This window comes from Ochotona princeps, chromosome 7, assembly GCF_030435755.1.
Source record: "Ochotona princeps isolate mOchPri1 chromosome 7, mOchPri1.hap1, whole genome shotgun sequence".
Taxonomy (NCBI): Eukaryota; Metazoa; Chordata; class Mammalia; order Lagomorpha; family Ochotonidae; genus Ochotona; species Ochotona princeps.
Window position 1 is genome coordinate 11,090,704 of NC_080838.1, and position 7,536 is coordinate 11,098,239.

Below are 7,536 nucleotides of genomic sequence, written 5' to 3' on the forward strand. Positions count from 1 at the left end.
AGATTTTGGCCCTTCCTCAACTGCTTTCCCAGGGTACAAGCAGGGAGCTGGACTGGAAGCAGGGCAGCCAGGATTAGAACCGGAGCCCATATGGGATCCTGGCGCCTACAGGGCGAAGACTTTAATAGCTGAGCCACCACACCGGACCCTTAGTTTTGTTTTCTAAAGGAAGCCTTTTTAGAGGTGTTGCTAATGAGTCTGAGGTGATTCAGTGTGATAACATTGCAACTGATTGTATAGATTACAGGGTATTTCCTCAGAAAATATTTAGTGCATAAGATAGCTAAATGATTTGTAAATTGCTGGTAGCTCCATGGGGGTGGGGTTCGGAGAGATTAATCTTAGCATCAATGTTGACTGGGGTCATTAGATATTCAGTGTTTCATGATGTTATATTCCATCTTTCCAAAAATATTTAACTCACATCTTTAATTATAACTTTCAGTGTGCAATAAAGACGGAGAAGAGATGAACAAGTTAAATATCACAAGGAATCCCTAGGTAGGATGACATTTTGTAGGACAACTAGTTTGGTCTTTTCAATAAGTCCATGACAAGTGAATTTTTTTCCAGCAATAGGGTAGGAACAGGAATAAGACAGATTGGAAACTGATTTGTCAATAAAAACTCTTTTTATTCAGACTGCTGTGATACTCAATTTGGATGCATTGAGAAGACACGATGAATCTGTGAAATAAATGAATATGCAGAAGAATGGTCTTACAGTTTGGAGAGTACTTTGGGGGAGGTATGATTTACTTTTCACTTCTAAAGTATAAACAGAAATGACATGAGCTTAAAAGATTGAATGATACAATAAAATACAATGGTGGGCATGCATAAGATCTATGTTCCCATACCAGAAAGGAGGAATTGGAAGGAATATGGAATTATTGAGCAGAATGTGCTACTCTTAAAGCAAAAGAAAGATTGAATCCAAAAATGTTTCACAGATTGTCAGAGACACCTCTCCCCCCACTGGCCCATGTGGCAAGTTGGCCTCCTCCTCCATTTCCTCTTGATTGCAGCAGGTCAGAATGGCATCTGTCAGTGTTCCAGGTGTGGAGTTATACCACCACAGAGCTGTGGTGGTGACACTGCCACCCAGGGGCCTTGGAGGGCAGAATATTAAACTACGGAGAGGAGGCTCCAGACTTAAGAGGGAATGGAATTTTCCTTGCTAGGTTTTGGATTTCTTTCAGACCTGTCACCTCTTCCTGTTTCTGATTTCTCCCTTGGGGGTTGCAAATGTCTGTGCCATGCCTGAAAGCATGTAACATGCCCAGTTTCAGTTAATAGCTGGGAAAGAATTTTGTTTCAGGATGAATTGTACTTCCATCTCACTTCCACTTTAGCATTCATGCTGCAATGAATTATGGCTTTTGGGGCTTCTGACATGGAATGAATGTATTTTACACACAAGAAGATTGTGAATTTTGAGGGCCCAGGGACAGAATGTTAGGAACTCAGTGTTTGTGTCCCTCCCCAAATCCTGTGTTGAAACTGCAGTCCCCATTGAGATGGTATCTGTGGTGTTGAGTGCTTTAGATGTATAGGGTTAGATGAGTCGTAAAGATGGGAACCTTGTGATGGAATTAGTGCTTTTGGAGGAGATCTTACCAGCATCCGAGTAAACTAACATCCTGTGTTTGGACTCCAGCTTTCAGAATTATGAGAAAATCAAAGTCTATTGTTTAAGCTGCCCAGTTGGTTACAACTGACTGGGATACCAATTTTACATTTGTTTGTAATTTTTTCAGCATTTTGATTGCTTATATATTTAGATTTCTTGAATTTTTCTTTGTGCTCTTAGTAGGACTAATTTTTTTCTATTTTTTGTTTTTACTAGTTACATTGCATTATGTGACACAGTTTCTTTCATAGGCTCTGGGATTCCCCCAATCCCTCCCTGTACCCTCCCCTCATGGTGGATTCCTCCACCTTGTTGCAGTATTACAGTTCAAATTCAGTCAAGATTCTTTCATTGCAAGCATATACCAAGCATAGAGTCCAGCATCTAATTGTCCACATTCAACGGTTTCTTGGGGAGACCATCTCTGGTCTGAAGGCAGAGCTGGCAGAATATCATCCCGATCAATTAAAAGCCACAACGTAACATCAACATACAGCCGGATTTTATATACCTTAAAATGGCTATAGGGTACTATTCAGCTGTCTCGTGTCTATTTTCATTTTAGTATTTAGCAGTTTATAGTGTTGAAGCATAATTTTGCTGAACTTGGCAGATTTTAGGATAGTCTAAACTGGCTTATAACTCTAACAAGGTATTTGTCAACAGTTGAAGTGCAGAACAGTTTTGGGAGGGGCATGCAGAGAGATCTTCAATACCTTAGTGAGGAGTAACTAATCTTTGTGAGTAGGACTAATCTTGATGGACATATTTCTTTGGCAGACTGTATTACCTTTGCTATAAGGTTCTTTTCCTAATTTCCATGGTTGGCAGATAATAACAATGATAATAGAAGGGTTTTTCATAATATTAAATGCTCTTTACATACCTGTTACATATGAACATGGTAATTGCTGTCTTGTATCTGTTATGTCATGTGATTTTCATAACATTTCTGCCCAGGAAGTACTATTAAGGACCCTATTTTATGTAATAAAAAATTGAAGCATAGGAAGGTTAAACAGCTTGCCCAATATTATAAACTTAAGTGTTATAGTGTTCCGTGCAGAGTTCAGTGTTGAAACTGGGTGGTAGAATTTCATTGTTTTTAATGGCTGAGTAGATGTACCACAGTTTCTTTATCCATTCCTTTTTCAACGAGCATCTGTTTTGTTTTCACGTTCTCACTGTTGTAGATAGTGCTGCTGTAAATATAAGATTACATGTTATTGTCTCATGCGCAGATTTCATTTCCATTGGATATATTCCCAGAAATGAAATAACTGGGTCGTAAGGTAGATCAGTTTTCAGTTGTCTTAGCGCTCTCCATACTTGCTTCCTTAGTGGCTATGGGAACAACCTCTCACCAACACTGAAGCAGGGTGAGGTGTTGTTAGAAGATTTCTGAATGTTGGACAATCTCATGGGAGTTAGGTGGAATCTTAATGCAGTTTTAGTTTGTATTTCTCTAATAGCTGTGAAATTCTACCATTTGCAACCAAATGGTCCCAACAAGAGACTGTTATGCTCAGTGAAATAAACCAATCCCAAAAGAACAGGACAAGTTAATTAATTAATTAATATAGTCATCTAGAGGAACTGTATAAGGGAGACTAGCATGCTGAGAAATGAAGATACAGTGCAGTATGCATCTCTAATTTTGAATAAAAGATGGACTCCCAGTGAAACTTTTAAAATCAAATCTTGACAATAGGATACTGGACCATTGCCTACAGAACTTTCAATGTCATAACACTCTCTTAAATAGCAGAATGATGGACTTGTGACTGTTGCTGAAGGACTGTACTATTGTAATAATATGGGGGAAAACAGTAGTGGGTGGAGGGGAAATGGTGAAGGTGGAAGAGTAAACCCTTGAGCCTATGGAACTGTAGTATGAAAAATACAAATTTTAAAAATAAGTAGAAAGAATAGAAATAAGAGTTCCTGGGTGTGGATAGAAGAGGGGAAGAAACTGAATGGCCATTTTGGTTTAATTAAAAGGTAAGGCCTTTGAAGGCAGTGTTTAAGTCATGAGGGCGCTGACCTCATGAGTGCATTAGTGTGCTTGTGAAGCATGTTGGAATAAACTCTCCAGTGCTGCTTTAAGTCCTCTTGTCTCACTTGTCATGTGAGACAGCCTTCTTTGCCTCTGGAGGGGGCACTGTCATGGATACAGAGAGAAGCCCTCCTGGACACTGTGTGCCAGTGCCTTGATCTGGGACTTTCCACCCGCAGAGCTGTGAGAAATAAATTGCTGTGTTTGACTAATTACCCAATGTCAGTTATTTTGTCAATGCAGCACAGTCAGACTAAAAAAAACTTAGAGAGTAACAGGCAGAAGCTGTGTGTGTGTGTGTGTGTGTGTGTGTGTGTGTGTGTGTTCTTATGAGCTTTAACAATCATCTATACAAAGTCCTCAGGTTTGCGGTGAGAAAATAATGCAAGTGATTTCAGTTTTCAGTGGTGCCAATGACTGCCTAGTGATATAAGTTTTCTAATTCCTGGTAAGAGCCCTAATAGCCTGTTAACAAACCATTAAGGAAAGCTACTGTATTATGTCTTCACAGTAAATTTCCTATAGTGTCATGTTTAATTGATTTCTACATTAAACCTCTTTGCTCACACCACATATTGATGCTTTGCTACTATCTTTTATCATGTTCTGCTAATTTTACTGGTTTGGTCTACGTTAATAGGAAGAGTGGGGATTTTACTTCTTTGTGTTTCATATAGTAACCCAAAGATCTTTTGAATCCTTAAATCCTATGGCTAGGATGGATGGAACTCTTTAAGAAGCAAGCAGCTTTAAAATTGATACAGACAGTCCACATACTTTTTCCAGGTAAATAAAACAATGTAGTATGTGTGGCTGGCAGACAAGCTCTATTAGAAAATTAACTGCTCCAGTTCAATTAATAGAAGAGATAAGAGGTTTTGTCTAGACATACAGAAAATGGAATCCAACCAAAACACTGTATATTTTAAAAATCACGTTGACACTTAAGAATTAAATACAACTGAAAAGTCTTTAGGAAAAAAAGTCAGCTAGCTCTCTGGCATGTATTTTATGGTTTAGATAATGTATGTGGCAGTTAAGGTGATTAAAACATGGCCAAAGTAGGGTAAATCGTAAATCTGAGCCTCATGGGGTCTGTTAAATTTCTCCATGCTGTTGTCCTAGAGCAGTGATTAGCAGCCTGTGTGTGTGTGTGTGTGTGTGTGTGTGTGTGAGAGAGAGAGAGAGAGAGAGAGAGAGAGAGAGAGAGAGAGAGAATGTGTGTGCATGTGTGAAGTTTCAGGTTTTAAATATGTGTGACTTTCAGGGCCCTGTGGTGTCTGTGGCCTCCTTGCAGTTTAATAGCAGTCTTAGACAATATGTAAACAAATATGGGTTGCATTTCAATAGCTATTTGTAAGACCAATGTGGAGCTGTGTCTGCTGCCCTCTAACAGAGAGGGCCCCAAGTTAGTAAGCTAGCTTGCAGAGTGACAACCATCACAGAGCATACCAGAGCTTCCTTGTCCTTTCTTTGGGGAGAAGAATTCTCACCTTACCAAAATTTACACAAGGAATGCCTAAATATATTGTCATGTCAGGCCATGTGGAACTATATAAAGATAGGATCTTAGAAATCCTCACAAAATAAAGAAATATATAAAATAATATAAAAAAAGGCCCTGCATCACATTTTCCAAGTCTGCTGTCCCTCCTAGAGTCCATTGTTTTTAATAACTTAGTGTCTTTTCTTAAAAAAAAATGATTTGTGGGGCTTGGCATGGTAGCATAGTGGTTAAAATTCTTGCCTTGCATGCACCAGGATCCCATATGGGTGTTGGTGCATGTCCCAGCAGCCCCATTTCCCATCCAACTCCCTGCTTGTGGCCTGGGAAAGCAGTTGAGGATGACCCAAAGCCTTGGGACCCTGTACCCACGTTGGAGACCCAGAAGAGGTTCCTAGCTCCTGGCTTCAGGCCAGCTTTGGGTCAGCTCAGTACCGGCCATTGTGGCCACTTGGAGAGTGAATCATCAGACAGAAGATCTTCCTCTCTGTCTCTCCTCTCTCTGTATCTGGCTTTCCAATAGAAATAAATAAATCTCTATTAAAAAAATTTACGTATTTGAAAGGCAAAGCTGAGGTTGGGGACATCTTCCATCCTCTGGTGCCATGTGAGTACAGGGGCTCAGGTCTACTACTTTCCCAAGCATGTTAGCAGGCACTGGATCAGAAGTGGGACAGCCATGACTGGAACCAATGCCCAGGTGGGATGCTGGCATTGGCAGGTGTTGGCTTAGTCTACTGCATCACAATGCCATCCACACTACAAAGCAATGTAGATGTAATTTAATATAATCAATCAGCTGTTCACAGTGTTTAGGTTCTTTGTGCCTCTTTTTTTTTTTTACAAACAGGGTTGAAATGAACAATCATGTACATTTTCTCCTGTGATAATGTGTAACTTACTCTTCCAAGACTGATCATTACAAGTGGAAGTTGCTGTCTTCAAAGCAGAAATGATAGTTCTCCTTAGCAAATAGTGAGCTCTAAGTGTGAGGGAATCATGGCAGGACTTGGAGGTGAAACTGAGGCTGGCACTTGTTGGGCAGAGGAGAAGTGGTTGTGATGATTGGTTCTGTTCCAAATGCTCTATGGCTTGGCTGTAGCTTGGAGACTAATGGAAAGTCTGGTCTTACCATGTGTGAATGCTTTCAATCAAAATGTTTATTATAGAGGCTAGTATGTGCAACAGGTTAAGCTGCTGCCTGCCTGAGATATCAGAATCCATATAAGCGCTGCCTTGAACATTGGCTACTCCTTTTTGGATGCAGCTCCCTGCTAATGAAGGCATTTTATGCTGTTATCCTAGGTACGCTAACAGTAAGCTGGATCTGAAATAGAGCTGTTGGAACTGGAACTGGTGCTCATATGGGACCTGCTGTGCCACAATAGCAGTCTCTCTTATGGTGATTTTTGCAGAAGATGTAATGCAACAAAGAATCTTGGGCTGGGAGGATGGGCATATTGGCATTAGGACTGAAAAATCAAGAGTCAAAGGATGACTAAACCATACTGGAGGGACTTCAAAATAGTTTGAGGATACTCGGTAGGTAAATACTATGGATCAGGTGCTGTGTTAGCTATACAGGGTTTTTTTTTTTTTTAATGAATAAAAGGTTACTTGATTCTAAAGAAGCCTGGAGACTGATGTGGGTAAGAGGTGGTGAACCACTTAGAAGCAAACCTCGAAGTTTCGGTTAGAGGAACCTACTAAATGGAAAATCAGGAAACATTTTCTGCAGATCACCCAGTCTTTGTCAAAGCCATTGTGCTCTGCTCTTGGTTAATGATAGGAGCCAGGTCTTAAAAAGTTCAGGAAAATGAGTGTCATTAAAAAACGACTGCAACAACAATGCATCAATGCATATTTTACACCAAAATAAACTTACCTTTTTCTGTTTTTACTTTTTAAAATATTTTTTCCAACAGGTTGGGAATGGGAGTGGGGGTAAAGGAGGAGGAAACTGGAAGGGAAACATCCCCTGCCATGGTGGCAGGATGGAGGGCAAGATGGGGAGAACGGGGGAGAGCCAGGTGAAGAGAGAAAGGGAAAAGAGAAGGAGAAGGAGAAAGGGAATAAAGGGGAAGGGTAGGGAAGGGAAGGGGAAGAGGAAACTTAACTTTTAATTTCGTTTTTCTGCCAACTTCATCAAGCCTCATATGTGAACAGAGAGGTTGAGTAGAAGGACTGACAGTGAATCCATTAGGGTAGTTGGAAAGGAGGCCAGGTTTGGGAGGTCTGGTAGAAAGAAAAGGAATTTAGTTCTGAAATAGTCAGAAAACATTAAAGTGGAAGTGGCTGATATCCATCTGCAGATGCACGAAGCTAAAGAGCTAGGTCCAGGGG